Source organism: Larus michahellis, chromosome 5 (genome assembly GCF_964199755.1).
Source record: "Larus michahellis chromosome 5, bLarMic1.1, whole genome shotgun sequence".
Lineage (NCBI taxonomy): Eukaryota > Metazoa > Chordata > Aves > Charadriiformes > Laridae > Larus > Larus michahellis.
The window spans coordinates 19182940-19203399 of record NC_133900.1 but is presented as its reverse complement, the minus strand read 5'-3'; the positions used below and the strand labels follow the sequence as shown (position 1 = coordinate 19203399).

Sequence of the window (20460 nt, the reverse complement as noted above, 5' to 3'; positions counted from 1 at the left end):
AAATTAGTCTAGAAAACATTGAATACGTACATTTATTGCTTGGAGAAATGAGAAATCTTTCATACTGTTGGCAATGTCAGTGTATCATTCTGACCATAGAGTTGCTATGATTTTCTGAGTTGCAAATTGTAGTTACAGATTTTTACATGCCTCTCAAGGTAGTTGAGGTACTGTAAAGCCCTAAGTTTTTGTACATCTACTAATATCATCAGGATCTATAGTGGCTATACAACTGGGAAGCATTGGTAGTACAGGGAAAGATAGGAATTAGGACCCTTAAAGATGATCTTTTCGAGGGAAGCAGAGAAAGAATTAATTTTCTGTGTGTAGCTTCTTTGCTTTCAAAGACATGAGAAAAATTTCAGGCTGTCCTGGAATATGCATGGACTACGGTATGACATGACTTGCTGGATGGATGCTGTGACAGAACTGGAAATCTAGGTCTGCCCAACACTGTAACTCACGCTGCTTAGCTGCAGTGGTCTGTGTGTGGACTGGGGTAGATAACATTAGCTTTTGTTGATGCAAGAATCGGGTGCTGCAGTACTGCAGGTGCTGCAGGTACTTCTTATCCTCCTGCTACATGAGGGAAATAGATTAAATCTTCCTAGAGATTAAAACATTATAGCTCTTCAAAATAGAGGTCCTGCAATATTCAAATAGAAGCAGATGAAGTTTGGGATGGAGTAAACTGTACAAGAGCTAATATCTGGAAAGACGCTCAAGCGAATGAGGTAACACTAGCTTTCAATATAAATAAAAACAATCTGATCAAGTTAGTGAAGGAATTTTGACAATAGATGTCAATAGCTCACATGCAAATGGAAGTGTCAGTTCTCATTGAAACCTTATGTGAGTAAGCTCATCAATTATTTCATTACTCTATGGTACAATAACTAAGGAAGCTTTGGTTGTATTTCAGAAGACCATCTAGTAAAGTACCACAGTTACATGCCTGCCAACATACAGAAACTGTATGGAGGAAAACAGACTGAACTGCTACCTTAAGAGCATTACATAGACAATATTTTTTAGGTTTCTAGCTAGAGCCTCACATAACCCTACCTTTTATTTAAAAAAAAAAAATCAATTTAAGAGGATTCCACTATATATCTGAAAAGTAGCCTGCATTGCAGAATTTAATAGGATTATACTATTGATTCCATCTTTACAATGCTAGCTAGTATTTGGTACTTGTGAACTGCAGACTATTATGCGACTGAACACAAGGGAAGAGGGATTAGTTTGTAAAAGAATAAGCAGCTTTCCCTTAAACTGACCTGAAACAAACATATATACCTGTTTTGGTCTCTGTTAGTAAATGCCAACTTATAAAACACCAGTGGCAGCACCTTCTAAAAACAGGTATCATTTTACAATCACTTGTGCAGGCTCCAAGTAGAAGGTAATCAAACCTTCTGTGAGCTGGTATCTGTTGCTGTAACGCAGCTGTTCACAGTTTCTCCAGAAAATTCCACCTGTGTGTCTTTAACCAAACAAAAGCTACTAAAAAGTTGTCTGGAAACCCATATCATGTCTTGATAATAATGGTTCTCCTGGTAATAGAAGGTACTTTCTGCTGGTTTTTAACTTAATGGACTAAATGCACAATTGAAATATCGTTTCCACCGAAATGCGTTTTTTTGAAAGGTGACTCTTCCTAACTGAGAAAATAGTTTTATGTACTAAGTCACTTCTGACACACCAGCACTATTTGATTATTTTTACTGTGTTAGTCACCATATTCACCCCTTCATGTTTGCGAAATCAATTGGCCTCTGAACTTTGGTACCCTTCACAATGACAAATATTTCTATAGAATGGAATTTGTAAGATTTTGATAAAATAATCTGGGTTTTTGAAATTACTTTTATATGGGGGAATTGTCGTCTTTTTCTCCAGTTGCTCTTCCCCCTTTTCTCTACTGAAAGGTCTCTTTAGTCCTTTCAGTAGAGAGTCTACTGAGCTGTTGCTTCCCCTTAGTTTTAGATGGCTCTACTTCCAGAAAGCAGATGGCCAGCTGTGAAAACACCAGTACAGCAGAGTTGCATAAAACTTGTTAAGGATGAACACTGGCAAAATGCTGAGATCCCAGAAAACACAGATTATATGTCTCTGGGATAAACTGTACATTTGCAGTCTTCCCTGACTCAACAGATTATGCTGAACAGTTTCAGAGAAACAGTTATAATATTGTCTTTACCTCCCCTTATTGGTGTAGGTGGCAACAAGTTACTTTTCTGTGGAACAATTCTCCTCTATTTGCCTCTTCTCTTTTTGTTAGTAAATAGGTGAGGATGTGGGGGGAGAGAGGGAGAGAGACCTTCAGTACCTGACACTTTAATTGTTTGTGCTCAATCGGCTTTACATTTCTGAAGGCTGCAGGTGATGGTGGGGTTCAACCCTCCAAGAAATAAAGAAGCAAACGAAGAAAAAGTAGAGTAAGAACATCAAGAGTACAATGAAATATGTGAAGAGCAAACGCCTGTCCCACTAGCTTTGTCTGAATGGTGTTCAGACACCCCTCCCAGCTGGTGAATGCTGTTGTCAGTAATTCACTACTGTATTACATGGAGCATAGCTTGCTGACAAGCCATGTACGCTCAACCTGGCTCAGTTTGAATCTAAACCCGCTTAATACCAATAGAGATTTCCAGACCTGAAGCGTAAGGGTTGTGATCTTTTGTTTAGTCGGGCTTTTCAGTGGATGTCAAACAACATCAGTTTCTCCCTTTTTCTCTTTGGATCTATCATGTCCTTATTCAGAACAAAACGTCGTAACATGAGGTAAAAGTGAAAACAAGCCAGTGACCTTTGTAGTTGGTAGGGATTAAAGCCATGTGGGATGTGAACACTTCCATAAATTTCAGTGGAGGAATCATTTCTTCCTTGAAATGAAATGAGAAATTCCTATCTTTTGTGCTGCTTTATTCAATTAGTATTTGAAGTACTTTGACAACTCGAGACTCTTCACTGAGTAGCCTTAGCTGTGGCTGGCTTGTCAGTCGTGTTTCTTGAATATAGGTGTTAGACAAATGCTAGAAAACTTCATCACTTTTGCACAGTAGCAGGGACAGCACTTCTACTATTGGTTTGTTGCGGGTGTTTTTTGTTGTTTTATTTAAAGAAAGAAGTCTCTTTGCCCAATGATACATGTGCAATTAACGTTGATGATTGCTGCTAAAGATGATGTGAATTGTAAGCATAAAGCCTCGCATCTTTTTTGAGCGAGAGGGACGTAGTGCCAGGCAATGGCATTCAGTCAATGTTCTCTGTCTCATCAGTCTTGGCAGAGGGTAGGGGGGGCAGTGTATCACTGCTAACTATAAAATATTTCTGGAAACAATATGCCTGAGTGCCTGGGCTCGGGGAGGACACTGAACAAACATCATGAAGTGTATCCTGTCCTTTATATGTTTCTGGTAATGCAAGTTGAATTTATTAGCAGTCTGTTGCTACAGTAAAAAGCATTCACAAGATTTACAGCTGAAACAATAGCTGTAGATGTTCAATCTTGTCATATTTATTGAAGGTTTTGTTGAGCTCATGGCATTCTTTGATTAATTGTCATCTGAGGCATATTTTGTAACAAGGACTGTGTCAGAGTTTTGTGTCACTGTATTTCATAAAGTTCTACCAGGTCTTTAGGGAGAGGGAGTGCAAAAACATTAATTTAACAACGAGCGTGTGGGCAAGTGGTAAACGTAGTATCTAATTGACTGCCAGTCAGGATTTATACATTTAGAGAGCACCTCCTCAAGTGATGATGGGTTTTACATTTTACTTTAACACAGAGTAGCCATTATCTTATTGCTGGGATGAGTTTCCAGAGTGTGCATCCTAACAGCCCAGAACTTTCTCAACCATTTAAAAAGCAGACGGAGGAGTATGTTGTAATCTGTAGTATTTTCCTTCCCTTTACAGTGGAGTAAAAAGGTAATAATATATGCAAATCATGGTAATAGAATAACATTGGGTTTAGCTTGCAAGAGTTCTTGCAGTGGTTAAAGACCCGCACGTGCAAAATTGAAGCACTTAATGTTTAGATGAACTCCATAGAAGCATATTAGAGGATTAAGGTTAACTTTGAATCAAATGCGATCTATTGATAAGATGTAATTATTTTTTTTAAAGGCTGCCAACTCCTCTTTTATGGTTTTGGGAACATAATTTAACCTAGAACCTAAAGATTAAGCTAGGTCCTTGCTTTGTGCAAGTTGTCTCCATAAATATCTCTTGTGAGGCCGCAACAGGCTGACAGTAGATCAGTTTTATTGTTATTGCTTTTGCACAAGTGCCATTGGTTTGGTATTTATCAGGGAATAAAAAGTAGAAAATTGATGTAATTTTGTCATGAAATATTCGTATAATGTGTATTGTAGGAATATATTTGCTGTATGACTGATTCCACAACTCTTACTGTTTCAAGGGCACTGGACTTCTATCTTCTTTTTGGTCAAAAAATATTAAATTCAAGTTGGATTTTTTTGGAGTGCGCCCGTTTCAAAGTGCTAACCTTCTGACTTTTATGATTTTTCCATGGAGTGAACATGACCCTTAATGATTTGTATCTTATTAACTCATTTGAATTGTGTGCTTAGCTTCAAGCTCCTTTCCTTCAGTATCTCTAATGGTGTTTACCTTTATATTCTCTTGATCTGAAAATATGAATACTAATCAGTTATCATTTCAGTGTAATATTTCAAAGCTTAAAATATATTGTTGACTAATTCCCTGCTATTTGAGACAGTTAATTTCTTCTGTCGTTATGATAAAAGAAGTATGATAGAAGAAATTAAGCCCAAAACTTAAGAAAGGAGGCTAAAATACTTGGTTTTAGTACTGTATATTTCAAGCTTGTTGGACGAGTTAAAGCATTTGCAGTATCAAATGCTTCGAACAGCGAAGCGGGACACATCTTTCCTCACACATTTGGAGCATAAAGGATTTGGTTGTGCCTGAAATATTTGTACTTACCTATACGTATTTATAATAAATTGACACCAGAGGAATGAAAATTAGGGAAGTGATTGTACCTCTGTACTTGGCGCTGATGAGGCTGCACCTCGAATACTGTGTCCAGTTTTGGGCCCCTCACTACAAGAAAGACAATGAGGTGCTGGAGCATGTCCAGAGATGGGAAACAAAGCTGGTGAGGGGTCTGGAAACAAGTCTTATAAGGAGCAGCTGAGGGAGCTGGGGTTGTTCAGCCTGGAGAAACGGGGGCTGAGGGAGACCTTATCTCTCTGCAACTACCTGAAAGGAGGGTGTAATGAGGTGGGGGTCGGTCTCTTCTCCCAAGTAACAGGTGATAGGACAAGAGGAAACAGCCTCAAGTGCTCCAGGGGAGGTTTAGATTGGATATTAGGAAAAATGTCTTCACTGAAAGGGTTGTGAAGCATTCGAATGGACTGCCCAGGGAAGTGGTTGAGTCACCACCCCTGGAGGTATTTAGAAGACTGTGTAGATGTGTCACTAAGGAACATGGTTTAGTGGTGGACTTGGCAGTGTTAGGTTGATGTTTGGACTCAATGATCTGAAAGTTTTTTTTCTAACCAAAACAATTCTATGATTCTATGAAATGTGAGACAGTACTGATTTGACTATACGTGTAAAGATGGTATGCCCTTTTCGGAATCTAAAAGTTAGTATCGGAATTTAGATGTTTTCTTCATTCTTGTCTGTTACTGGAGGATTAGATAGGGTTTTTAATAGATATTTCTGATAATAGCAATAACTTGCCCAGCTGAACCCCGGGGAAGAAAAATCATACACTTCTGGAAGGTGTCTGTTCCTGTGGTGCTGCACCTCGTCTTCTCTCAGTGATTTTTTTTTTTTTAACCTAATGATGGTGGAAGAGAAGTTGCACAAAACAAGAATACTGTTATTAAGAGGGGCTAGAGAATGAAACAGCCCAAAACTGGGAAATTGCAAGTGCTCTTGAGCCCAGTATTGGCTGTGGGTGCCCGGGGGCTGCGGGGCGGCCTCTGTGAGGAGCTGCCGGGGCTGCCCTGAACCGGACACAGCCGGTTCCAGCCGGCTCCGACTGACCACCACAGGGCCCGGCTCGGCCCCTCAGGGGAGGAGGTGGAACATTCTGGAGTGATGTTGAGCCTTTGAAGAAGGGGGGAAGGTGTTTTCAGTTTTGTTTTTGTTTCTCACTCTGTTCTTAATTGGCAATAGATTAAATTAATCTTCCCCAAATTGAGCCTGTTCTGCCTGTGAGTGATCTCCCTGTCCCTATCTACACCCTTGGGCTTTTTTAATCTTATATTCTCCCCCGGTCCTGCTGAGGAGGGGGAGTGAGAGAGCGGCTGTGTGGGCAGATGGTGGGCAGCCAGGGCTAACCCACCACAAGCCCATCTGCAACCTGACTTTTTTTTAGAAAAAACAGCATCAAATAAGCCAAAAAAAAAAATATAAATCCCACAATTCCAAACAAACAAAAAAAGCTACTGCTGAAAATGTAAAGAAACATTATAGGAACAAAGGCAATCATTTGTATTTCCTTTGAGGGAAAAGAAAATGGTGTTTTTTAGAAATGTCAAATAAAATGACTCCGGCATTTTAAATAAGGCTTTAAAATATTAACTTTTTTAAAATCACGATTTTTCACTAGTTTATCCTTTTTTAAAAAAGAAAAGCCACAACAATTATTATAAATAAAATATTAAAGAGTAGTATTTTTTATTACACTGCCTGTGTTAGCAGTGTAATAATTTCTTTGGAAGAAATTTTTACCAAAGAATATTTACCATTACATCTAGTAAATATTTAGGCTTTAGTATGCTTATACAAATCCAAACTGACTTTATCTGAAATCAGCTGGACAGCTAAAGTCAGTAAATTGTTGATGCAACTGATAAATGGTATGTAATTATTTAGGCATCTTATTACAAATCCATCTCTAAAGCAAAGCAAAGGGCACTCGGTTATGTAGATGCTACAAATCGTTTGTGTTGTTTTGGGGCTCAGTGTGAGATTCACATTCCATTTTGGGCGCCAAACAGAGCATAGATACCCAAACGCAGGAGTTTGGTATCCTTCCAGCCACTCTTGGGACTGAGAGAGGACACGAGTAATGCTATAACTGTAGTTTCTTGGTTCTCTTTCTTTCCTCTGTCTGCACTTGGGTCACTTGTACAGTCCTCCTCGATCCACTTCGGACTCCGATTCCCAGGAAAGCCATAAGCATGTGGCTATTCCCGAATAATGAGGCAGCACCCATGTAGGAGCAGGATCTCTGCCATGGCGTGACTGTCGATGGATGCCTGTCTCGTGCTGGTACCTGTATAGGCTTTGCCAGTTAGGCATCCCTGTATTTAAACTGTGTGACAAGCATTTGTAAGTGCTTGTCCATTATGCAGATGAGTTAAATCACAGAAGAGCAATTTAGGAAAGCGGCCAGGTAACCACAGCCGTGCTGATGCTGGTGCACCCTGCTCTTTGGTTAAAATAAATGAAAGTCCTTCCCCTTAGAGTAAAAGTCCTGGGAGCCGTTTTTCTGGATAAAGATGTATTTAAGTTTTCAACTTAAAAGGAAAAGGCAGAACAGAAAGGAGATTTCTAGTGCAGAGTAATGGGGAGGGTAAGAGAGGACTCTTTCCACCTATGGAAAGGGGCAGACTGACAGTAGTGGTAAAGACAGCATAAGCAGGAATGTGCATCTCTGTTGTAGCAGATGTGAATGTTGTCCCATGTCTGCAGGAGCAGTTATTTTAATCTATGGGTTCAGTTTTAACTTGTGCCTGCCTCTAGCTTCTCTGCTCTTCTACGTTTAAAGGGTCAGATGAGTAGTTCCACTGTTGTGTTGCTTTTGAAAGTGGGGGAGACAAAAATGGTCTATCTGTTACTATCGTGACAGTCTAAAATTGCTTATCTCGAGAATTTCTTCTAGTCCTTTATTCATAGTCGAAGCACTTTCAAGAGACAGTTACAAGTCGTTGTAGCCACATGAGTTAGATCTGGTTATGCTTTGCTGGTTTGGAGGTTATGTGCAGGGTAGTTTTTGTGTGCTTGTTCTTTCACTCTGCCAGTCATGAGTGAATATTCATGGATCGTTTCCTTTCAAATATTTACTGGGTTGTCTGTTTTCATATGTTAAGTCTTCGTATGAAATAAGGAAGATAATTTTGAGAAAGCATTTTAATTAGAGCCTTAGAAGCTATAAATATTTTACTATTTAATAAAATAGTGTGCAAGATGTAAATGATTAAACAGAACATGTTTTAGGTACTTTAAATTGTATAACTTAAAATTATGCATGCTTTCACACTTCCAGATGTGACAAAACCTTGATATATTGCAACCCGTATTTTTTGTTTCTCAGTGACTGAAATGATTTCTTTTTTTTTTTCCTTTTTGTCTCCAGTGTGATATTGTAGGAAAGGGTCCTCCTTTGCTGAAAGCTAAAATGAAAGGATTAAGCTTTTGGGAACAGAGGTAGGTAACTTGGTTTACATTTTTATCTTCAGTTTATGGATTACTGATGTAAAGAATGATGCAGTCTCTTTAATTATCTTAGAAGATGATAAAGAAATCATAAGTAATAAAGAAGCTGATAATGTGAAGCATCAGGGTCAGGTAATATGATTTAGGACCATTGTGAATACAAGTCAAGTCTCATTGTACTTCCCCTTACTGAAAAGGTCAAGAGTGATTTTTGTTTAAAATTCTGAATGTTTTCTATTTGAATAATGAAAAAGGGAAGTGGAAAGTATAAAAAAAATTCTGGTTAATGCAAAACAGTTAAAAATGTATGTTTTCCTTCAGTGATGTAAAAAGGTTTATGTTGCAAGAACAATGCTATTTTCAGAGTTTATTTACATCTGCACTCAATTTCTGGTGCTTTCCTTTCTGAACCACAAAGCTCAAGACACATTACTGCGCTCCGAGAATCTCATCAAAATTGAACTCAGCTATATATTTGCATTTTAGCAGTCTGGGAAGGAGGGTCACACATTTACAATAAGTACAAAGTGCTTTGATATTCCTTTTCGTCCCTGAGAACAGGGCAGACTGCATGAATGGTTTTGATAGCTTTTTCATGAAATCTTATGTGAAACCGAACTGCAGACCCTGCTTTGAAGCAAAGTCAGCGATGATGGAACATAGATATCCAGTTAAAAATGACAATATGAAATAAGTGACAATAGAAATAAAGGTAAAGAAAAAAAGTGTTGATTGTGCAAAGCAGATAAATACAAAAGAAAGAATAACTTGTGACTTGGGATCCTGAGCATTTCTTATGGCCTCCTTATGTTCTTGGGAGTTTGATTTTGCTTTCTTTCTATGCTACTGAAACAGGAGATCCATTGAAGTTAATTGATCAGTGTTTTTCTGTGGCACACTTTCTGTTTTGGGGTGGTTTTACTTTTTCTTTTTAAATTTGATGGGCCATTTGCTTGCAAAAAAACCCAAACTGAACCCTGATATTATATTCCCTGCTGGAGGCTCTAAAATAATCTGAGGCTGTGTCCTCTTGGAATAGAAATGTATATGTTGCAGTTATGTTTCGATAATACAGCTCTATAGCTAATGTTCAGATGTTACTTGCTGCTTTTGCTGTCATCTTGTATGCAAGATGACAAAGGGAAAAATTAAACGATATGGATTCTCTGACATCACGTGATTTCTCAAGTGGTATTTTGACATTAACTTCTATAATTACTAGTGGATATTAAATAAGAAACGGCTTTACCACCAAGGATTGTGAAGTAGATATTTTGTTCTCTATTTATAACACTAGCTGAGAGCCAACTAAAAAAAAAAATAAAAAAAAGAGTTTTCATTTTAAAAGCAAAACAACCTTTTGTTTAACTCATGTTTTTAATATCTATTAAATACTGTAACAGTATGAGCTTTAAAAAGATTGTTAATATAGAAGAAAATGGCATATATATTCCTTGCTTAAATTATACTTTAATAGATGTTGGCAGTTGAATAGTTGAACAGCAAAGAATAGACTTCTGTCCTAATCCACTACATTTGCGTCTGGGGGGAAAAAAATTGGGTAGATTGAGTATTATAAAGAACAGCTGCTAAATACCTGCACTTCATTTCTGGGCAGCTCAGTGTTCTAAGACAGAGGCAGACTGAATTACACACAGAAGTATAAGGTAATTGTAGCGATATTACAAAGAGAATCATAAGACAGATGGCAGCACTTACTTGGCACCTGCCTTGGACAGATGAGCAGCCTTTCTTTTGAATGTTTCTATTTCTTTAGAGAAGGATATCTGGAAGTTCAATTATGGTTGACTTTTTTTAATGCTAGGTGTTATGAGGCACAGAAATTCCAGTGAGGTCATCAGAACTGTGTGCTTGCATCAGCTGAATATGATTTAAACATATTTAAACTTCAGAAACCCGTGCTAATCTCTTTGATAGGTTTTTAATTGCCCAACACATTGTAGTACTTACCCAAATTATTACAGTGCTATTGTCCCATGCATAGATTTATATTGACTTGGAAGAATTATCAGTTCATATTTCAGAATCTTAACTCTGTTAAGATGAATGGTCTCCAGCAGAAGGAGGAAGAGCATAGAACATATGAGAAAATCTTTGCCATAATGGTAGGATAGGTAAAAATAAATAAATACGATAAGGCGGCAAATATAGGGCTGAAGTCATAATGAGTCATAATCATGCAAGTGCACAGATGCCCTGCAATCAATATAAGAAGAGATGGGTATTTAATTAAAAACATAAAATAGTTTCAGCTAAAAATAACATCTGTAAAATTTATTTTGTGATATAACAGCAGCAGGTGTTGCTACATGGTAGTAACTTAACTCTGTTTTGGTAAAGTATTTTGCAAAAACCCGATTGTGACAGCACTACTTCAGCTGACAAGTGCCCTACTCTGACAGTGGTCCTGTGAGCTTCACTTGAATTCATAGTATGTTTCCTGGGAATTCAAAGGGAATACTTGTATCCTGGTTTAGTGGCCAGCCCAGCCCAAACCACGACAACTTGTTGCAGTATGAACTTCAGAAATACGGTTGAGTATTAGATGTGTCAGCTAGAAATGACAAGACTGAGAGCTTGCAGGTCCTTAGGTATTTTTACTTTAAACATGTCTATTACTGTCCCACAGAGTGGGTAGAGTGAACTTGAACCTCAAATGAAATGAATCTAACATATTTTCAGTTTAGGAAAAATAAAACCAGTCATTTTCTTCTTAGCAATATTTCCTGTCACTTCATATTATTCATGTGAAAATTTTAGAATGTAGCCTTTTGTCCCCTGATTAGAAACTTCCGTCCTTTGCTTGTGGGAATAGAATATATCCAAATAACAAAGAAGGGTGGTGAAACACTGGAACAGGTTGCCCAGAGAGGTAGTGTGTGCCCCATCATTGGAAACATTCAAGGTCAGGTTGGATGAGGCTCTGAACAACCTGATCTAGTAGATGTCCCTGCTCATTGCAGAGGTGGGCGTTGGACCAGATGACCTTTAAAGGTCTCTTCCAACCCAAACTATTCTATGATTCTGTAAGGGCTCGATCTGCCACACTAGTAATGTTGAACATACTTCTCTGAAGTCAGTATCCAGATCACTGGAAGCTGTAGAAACTCAGTTGCAGTCAGCCTTACTTGTGTGGTTTGTTTGCTGTGAGAAACCAGATGATGAAGAATTCTGTCCTTGTTTTTGAAAGACAGAGAATAGAAGTTTAGTGAAGTAATTACCTTTCCTAATCAGGTACATCTTTTTAAGCTCTGTAACATCGTTAAAGAGACCATGGTGAATTTGGATTTCAACTGATGTGAGGTAGATCATAAGCCTCTATTAAATGATAAGATGGTGAAGCATACTGGTAAACTAGTAGGACTGGCTAATAGATTGAGGAGTAGAGAAGTGAGGTGGTAAAAGAAGCTCTGAGAGAATGTGTGGCTGTAGCAAACAGGCAAAGCTAGTGTTTTGATGCACTGTTTGCTCCAGGGGAGTTTAGGAACGCGCTAAAGCAGGGGTTTGCCTTCTCCAGCGAGAAGCCCTCGGAAGAGTCTCAAACTGTAGTACCAATAGTAAGAGTCTGAGACTAAAACAGGAAAATGAACTGTAACAAATCTAAGGTTAGCACAGTATTACCTAAGAGTCCTTGGGAAATTAAGAATTGAAGTGGCTGAGCGAATGATTGTGTAGCATGACCTTGCACTAAATCAGCCTTGATATCAAGGGAATAAAAGGTGGTAACTGCAAATACTACTTCTTGTTCTGATCCTACACAGGGTAGGGTTCCTGTTGAAATCTCACCGAACATATGCTGGAAACTGGGCTGGCAACCCTGGTAAATAATCTGGGAAAAAAGGGGTAAATAATAATATGACGGTTAAGTACACAGCTGTTCAGTCAGCTTTATATTTGACTTTCTGAAGAATGCTCATATGATGTGACTGAAAGGCATGCAGAACTACAGTATTCATAAATGCAAAGTAATGCACTTAAGGACAAGATAAAACAGCTGCATCGACATATATGCAATGTTGGGCTCTAATTTAGTTCTCAGCACTTAGGGAAGACAGCTTGGAGTTATATTAAAGAACCAGAATAGACCCAGAGTGGGAAAGAACAGGGGTGTGGAAGAAAAGAGAGTCTAAAAAGAAAGATGAAACTGACTCTTCAAAGGAGGTAAAAAAAAATGAGAGGTGAAATATGATGGAGACTTTCAAAATCATGAGAGTATTGAAAAGGTGAATAGGGAGTGATTGCTCACTGTTTCTGACAATGCCAGTTCTAAGAGGTGCCCAATGTCATTATTCAAGCAGTGGCTCTAAAGTATAAAATAATATCACTCTTCCTCTTTTGAGAGAAGTTAGTAATTTAAACATGGTTTCTAGGGGTAGGGAGGCCAGAAGAATAAGAAAAACATTTGGAGAATCCAGTGTCCATTAGTGGCTGTAAAATGTCTTCCCTAAAAAAGTGGCTGTCAGATGCTTGCCTGGTATTACAAGGGAATGACCTTTCTCCTGACGTGTACTGCGTGTCACACTTCGTAAGCTCTTTCCTTGAACACTTGTGAATGGCTTCTTGTTGGAGGTCAGGCAACAGGGTATGCAGACCTTTGCTCTGATGATGTATAAGGGTTTCTCCATTCATATATTTTCACTCTTATCTTAAAATTTTGGCATCCTGAAGAACAAATGCAAGAGAGACCAATTTCTTAATCTGGGGAGCTTTCAGAGTTACAGCTGATGGGAAGCTGTTGCTTGAGTCCACTATTTGAAGGAAAGTAAGACCTAGTCTTCAGCAGTAGGCATGGATCCGGTCTTTTTGGCTCTCTGCTGATATCCTGCTACGTAAGTGCCTGAATTCCCTTGATAACTGCATATTCAGTGAAACTGCTGGGACAAAATGAAGCAGAAGCTGAAATTAAAGTTCTGCAAATTGCCTGGCAAAGGTAGGGTCATTGTTTACTGAGTTTGAATGCTTAGACCTGACAGCACTGAGCATCTCCAATCCAGATGAAATTAATTCACAATGAGCCTGAACCATGCTGGTTAGGACAGAGCAACACACTGGGACCAGCATGTAAGCACACCAGCTTTCAGAAGGTACTGCAGTGTCAGGTATAGGCACCAGCTGAACAAAAGTTTCCAGAACCATTAGAGTTCTCTGTCATCTGAACGGCAGTTCAGTGCCCAATGTCATTTGTGGCTTTATCCCTGTATGCTAAATAAAAATCTTCTCTAATTCTCTGGCTTTAGCCCTGTCTCAAGATATATTGAAAGAATGTCAAGGTAGATGAAAGAATCTCTCAAGGCTTTTCCTTTTTTAATCTTGTCCTCAATGATAACTCAGAATACACCAACAATAATCCATTTGGTTGCATCCAAGTCTTAAATTTATTTTCATTTACACTTACGTTATTTCTCTTGCCTGTAGGTGGCTTTCTTGGCTGGTTATAATACTTCCCCCCCAACCCCCCAAAGCTCTCCCCAGGCATTCTGTAAATGCCTAACATTGAAGCAATCAAATAGCTCTCAGAATTGTAGTATGAAGATAGTATATCTGCAGGAATAAGGCATACACATATGCAGGCATAAGGCATACATAGGACTAGGCTATATGTAGATCTTTTTGTTCTTCCTTGATGCATTTCAGTGCTGGTGCTCGAGCCAGGTTTAACCCTTTTGTCCCAGGAATAAAGTTCTCCATGCTTGTGAGCTACTTTGCAAATAAAACTGGAGATTCCTAAGTGTGAACCTTCCTCCGTAAACAGAGGCTTGAAAAGACACTTGTGATATTTGTTTTCTCTTGGAACGTGGTAAGAGTTTGAGCTGATAAAGCTGATCACTGGAAAAGTTTTTAAAAATTACCTCTCTGCCACTTCTGTCTTCAGTAGAATGGCTTGTCAGTGAACTTCAAAATAAGAAACTCTCTTATTTTGAGAAACTCAGTGTTCTCTGCTTGTCGGAGACCTGTTTGTGTCTGTTAATATACATTTGCTGTCACTTTCCCTAGCTGTATTTGAGAAATGGCTTTTCTGTAGTCTTCCACACAGCTCTTCCCAAACATCCATAACAATCCTATGAATTCATCTGATGACTGCATTAATAGGGCAGGGAATTGCTTGGAGTAGTCAAAGGTAACTTTTAGAATGAAATGGTGGTTCTCAGTGTTAAACCAGGAGAAAAATGTAGTGGCATCAGGGATATCAAGACTGTTAATTTAACCTGGATTTACATTGGAATAAAAGAAAATCTGCTTTTTGATTCTAAAATTTGTTAACTCTTGACTGTAAACACAGGAGTTTTTAACCATTTTATTACTTTTTGTAGACCATTCTCTCTTTGTATATAATTCACATGTGTTTAGATATTGCTCATTAATTCTTCTTTTAAACAAGTTTATATTAATAGCCTTGATTCAAGTAAATTAAAATTTTTTACACAATTTATGTAGTATTCTCCTGAACCTTGTGGTTTACTGTTGTAACATTTACAAAGTCTATTTTTCTGACCTTATACTCTAACTTGGGCTTTTGTCTAGAGGCCTATAGAATAAATGTTAAGCACAGGTTTATGCTAATATGCACATTAGTTTGCAAGCTAAATGTTAAGGCAATACTTCTAAAGGAAAAAGTAGAATCAAAGGAAATATCATCATGATGGAAAAACTGAACAAACATATACAGTATAATACATCAGTTCTGTTTTGCCTAATTGTACTAAAGACATGTAACCTTTAATATATAGACTCTACTAGTCTCTGGCTTAGTGAGAATGTTACTTTGTAGTATTCTTTCATTTACCACTCTTCTGATAATCGTGAGACAATTACATTTCTTTATACTTCAGAACTAGATAACTAAAGAATACTTTTTAATGGATGGAAGGTATACAGGAAAAAAATTCTGTAAGTAATTGAACATATTTATCTACAGATGAAAAGAAAGTAAAATAGTTGAAATACATGCTTTTTTCTGCGTAAGATTTGCTTTTGAATAATGGATAATGATGGTTTTGAAACATATATCTCAAATATGGTCTGTAAAGTGCAAACGAAATTTAGTCCTTGATACCCACTTTATATTTTTCAGATGTGAATGATTTTTTTTTAAATGGTCATTGAGTAGAACTTTCAGACAAATACGTTTTATTCATATTAGAAATGTTTACATGAAAATAATGTAAAAAGCATCCTCAAGATAAGTAGTGTCATTAATTTTATAGTAATATATAATATTACCTCTCATTTATCTGAAAAAAATGGATTTAGATGTTTTATTTCACGGTATTGACAAATTATGCTGCTTAGTATTCTTTTTTTATTCGGTGAAGTAATTTAAATAGACCATTTTGAAGTAAACTATATGCTAACTACTGTTTAGGTTTTCTTTTTGAATATTTTATGTTTCCTTCTACCTATAGTAGCAGCAAAGCTGCTACATAGCTGCGCAGTGGCACCCAACAGATCAACAAGTACAAAGCTGCTGTAAAATTGCTTACTTTGTCCTCCAATAGCTCCTTCCTTTGGAAAGAACTATGGAGGACCTACAGATCAAGGTACAGAGTAGAAGTCATAGAAAGAAGGTTTTGATTCCTTATTTAGAAGGTTTTGAGTTATTAGTACTGCAGTAGTGTGTAAACTTTAACCTCTCATGAAGAATGTTTTTTTTCTGTCTGAAGAATTTTTAGAAGCCAGAAGTCGATCGGAGAAGTAGCTGGTGGCCCTTGCAGTTCAGTGTCACTGTTTGGGGTTTTTTTTTGGAGCTTCCTGCTGTGCCACACAGAAGCTGTGTTCACCCGTTCCCTCTGAAATTTGGCACTTGTTAACACCTGGTCCTGCTTAAGGCGCCCTCACGTATCAAAAGGACAAAGTTTATGCACCCCTTCACTGTGGCTGCTGAAAAAAGAGTTTTCCACTTGTCACACAGTGGTCTTATGGTATATAGCTGAAAACATCAACACAGTAACCAAAAAGGGTTGTTCACGTTCCCTGATGTCATTCTGGTTATTAAGAGCAGATGCCAGTGTGTGTATTTGTCCCCATGTCTGTCTCTTTCATCCTTAGCTTGTCCTTTACCATCGCCGGCAAAAGCTCCTCGGGGCTCCTCAGAGCTTGGAATACACCCAGCATCCCTGACCCCCAGGGAGAGATCTGCCCATAATTATTTCATATGCACTCTATGAATTGTCTGCCAAATGGTACATCCCAATATATACTGCTTTCAAATTTTACAATTATGCATTGGCCTATCTCATAGAGGTATGCAGTAGTTCTTGGGGAAGTCAAGAAATACATCCTACATTGTCCTTGATAGAAGCAATGTCGGGTCCTTCTGTGGTCCATATCCTGATGTGCCCAATTAGTGGAGCGATACTAGATACAACTGAAATCCTGTTGCCTTTCCTCATGTTGCTCGTCATTTTCACACAGGGGTATTGCCTATACAAATACTTAGGCCCATGAAAAAGGTAAGGAGATGGAAGATTATTATATCTCACCAAATTAAATCTGTATTGAGGATTGTTCTCCTTTAAATAAAATATTTCTTAAGTTTGAGGCTATAATCTAGAGTTGTTTATCCATGTGTTATCATAATCCTGTTTTCTTTCAAGAAATTCCTACTAGTGCATTGCTTTCATGGAAGATGTTTAGGCCTTTAGTTGAGAGTATACATTTGGTTTTGTCTTTTAGTAATGAAATAAGAAAAAAAAGTAATATATATTTATTAATACATGATAAATCCTTGGCTTAGGTGTAAACCTACAAAATTAATCGTGCAGCAGATGTTCCTTTTTTGTTATGTGCAGTGGGAGTCAGTCTGAATGACTAGAAGGGGTAAAGAGGTAGGATTAAAAACAGATTGTATACGTCTTTCTTCCTACCCCTCAAGCTATTCTTGTTTGTATGGTCATAGGTCTATAAACTTGTAATGAGGTACTGTCCTAAGTTGTAGTATTTAATAGAATGTGATTACATCACAAGCTAAGAAGAAATTAAAAATAAAATAGAAGATTTAATCACGTGTCACTGAAAGGTATAACTGACAACACAATGGATGTGTTTGTATTCTGCATTTTAAAACAGGCTGCCTGTTTATACTATGAGGAATCTTCAAATTAACTGAAATGTGAATATTCACTGGAAACACACAGAGAAATGTCAGTATGTTCAGTAATTTATGAACTTTGTTTACCTCTAGAAATCCCATTTCTTCTGCAGAAAGCAATTATACGAAAACTACTAAATATACTTTATATAATATATACATTTATTCCAAATTTTTCCTCTTCATTCTCCTGTATATGTTGAACGATGATCATAATGCAGTTAATGTAAACAATGTACTTGTAAACAAACACAAAAATTATGTGGGTTTCATAATTAGAACTGATGAGGCAGTGGATTTAAGCAAACGTTTTTAAGCATGTACTTACCTTTTAAGGTTGTATTACTGGCTGAAACTTTGCTCTGCACTGCATTCTTAAAGTCTGTTGTTTCCTGCCTGTGAAGTTAGTCATTAAAATAAAATTTTGAGGTGTTCACAGACAGACTGAAGAGTCCATGAGAGAAGTATTTGGTCTGTAAGGATACATTTTTTTATTTTCTGCCACATAGCTTCAAGGTAGTGAGATAGTTACGTCTGTAATGTAGGTGCTGAATACAACTTGTATGTGTTCTGTATATAGGGATCGTACCCTGTACAAAGGTATAGGGTAAATACAAGGATAGTGTATTTTTATCAGTGCAGAATTGAGCATCTGCCCTTTCATACAAGCAAATGAGATGTTTCAGGCAGTATATGGAGCAAGTAATATGCTACAAACCCAAGCTTTGCTACTCCTTAGTATTCTGAATGAAAATAAAATAGTTAACATAAGGAGATGCAACACTTAGTATCTCAAACACTTTAAATATGAGCAATATTTTGCTACTTAATGTTTGTCTATCTTTAAAGCTTCTTCACAGTTACGTGACTGGACATCTTGCTAATTCACCCAAGAATCTTGTTTTACTTTTTTTATTTTAATCCTCTTGATTCTTGGGTACAGTCAGCTATTATCCAAGGATGTTTTGACTTGCATCCAATTTGTGGAAGTCCTTTTAGTCAAAAGAATAAAGCAGGCCTAAGAAGGGGGTTGCACATCTAGCAATGCGTGAAACAAATGGGGATTCACTTCTGTACTGCAAGAACATGCTGAAAGGAGGAAGGAGAACTGAACCCCTTGTGTGTCAATGCTATGTACCAGTTACCTGATAAAAATAAGCCAGAAGCAGAATATATTCCTGGATAAAAAGGAAAGGTAAAAACATGAAAGGAATACTTGCCTGGGAGTTCAGGTTCATATTCTTCTGTATGGCAAACTAAATTGCACATGAATGACAATTCTAAAATAAGAAAGGAAATGCTTTTTTTATCTACGCTAAAATGAGATTTAGTTTTGGGTACATTTCCATTTTTCAATTACATTTATAACTTCCAGCATAAATTGAATTTTACTAAAATTTCTTAATTTTAGCAATAAATTTTTTACTGGCTAAACTTTTCAATTATGACAACGTGGCTTAGAATTATTCAGTGTTGCATGTTATTTTTAGACGCTGTTTTCATTCTGCTGATTAATGCGTTTTATCAAGAAGAGACTAGATTGTGCTTTATCCTGAAATCACGTCATTAGGAGGCATTTTAGTGGGGTCATGCTTGCTTTCCTTAAAGGCTATTTATACAACAGTTTGCTTTGACTTCTCTTTCCTTCCCACTAGAACACGCGACCTCTCTGTTCTGCATTACGTATGGATTGGTAGACTTTCCCCATCTGCTCCTCTTACACAGCTTCCTTATTCCGTTCTTGCTAGGCATATTTAGAAGCTGCAAGCATTGGAGTCTCATCCCAGGCTGTGCTGGCTGGTGATGTTCTCCTTTCCTTTAAACCTTTAAGCCGGGCTTTGTTTTGTTTGTTTTTCTCCTCTGTTTTTCATTCCACCGAGAGCTACAGAGGTTGCACCCCTTGTTCCCTCATGCTAGGAGAGAGGCAGGTATTCCTATGTCACAAAAGGAAGGTGTATATGTGAGGATTTTTTTTTTTTGGAGGGTACCTGTCCTGTGCTAATCTCTATATTGAAACCTGGGGAGGGAAAAGCTAATTACAGATCCCCATAACGATTTCTTCTCTTGAAAAAAAAAAAAAATGCATTAAGATATCAGTTGCCAATGTGCATTGATGTTCCTAAGCAAATACTAGCGGCAAATCACGTTTCCTGCCCTAGCCTATATTAGGAATGTTTTTCAGTCAATGACATAGCCAACTATTTTCCTACTTCAGTAATTTTGAAGCTTACAAAACAAATGAGACTAGAAAGACAGGCGTCCTGCATTAGGCTTTTCTCACTGTTTTGGGGTCTTAAATGTGCTCATCTGTCTCATGACTGAAGTTGGCAATAATAAAACTGTTTAGGTCGAATCCCAGTGAAATTAGAAAGAGGAAGGTCTTAGACTTGACCAGGTCAGTGAAATGTTTGTAATTCTGTTGATAATATTGCTGAAAAAGTCTTGGTAGGAAAAATGTAAATTTTTCTTCATCCTTCTACCTTTGTGTTCTGTTGTTGTTGTTTTTTTTTAAGTTAATGGCTTAATCCTGAAGGAACTTTATGCTTTGTCATGCAATAACTGGTGAAATAAATACACATTAAAAGCATTTGGTATAATGCTATGCACTGTAGTATTTCTTGGGTTTCCATAGGTGTTTTTTTTCCCCAGGATGTATAATCCATAGTTGTTGTAGCCTATCTCCACATTCTTTACTGTTCTTGTAACATAAAATTGCAGTAGCTTTATATTCTGTAGTGTGTTTAATTCCATCTGGGACAACTGAAAATGACTGGAAAAGAATTTTCTTCTACAGAGTTTGTTGGCAATTTGAAATTTTATATCTGTGTAGAGCTTCTAAAGGTTTCTTTGAGCTTGTTTTTGAGTGTTAACATCAAAGAAGGAGGAAAAAGTACTGTGTT

The 20460-nt window shown here is 37.5% G+C and overlaps 1 protein-coding gene across 4 annotated transcripts in view; it reads left to right on the top strand.

The window, feature by feature from the left end:
• The window catches only part of PCDH10 (protocadherin 10), a 195911-nt gene that overhangs the window by 101794 nt on the left and 73657 nt on the right, over nt 1-20460 (top strand). For 3 of the 4 annotated variants that reach the window (XR_012587273.1, XR_012587270.1, XR_012587271.1), the window contains one exon: nt 8372-8442. The gene's annotated coding sequence lies outside the window, so the exon portion shown is untranslated. Of the gene's footprint in view, nt 1-8371; nt 8610-20460 lie in introns of those variants that run through there. The other variant, XR_012587272.1, reaches the window with a different exon arrangement.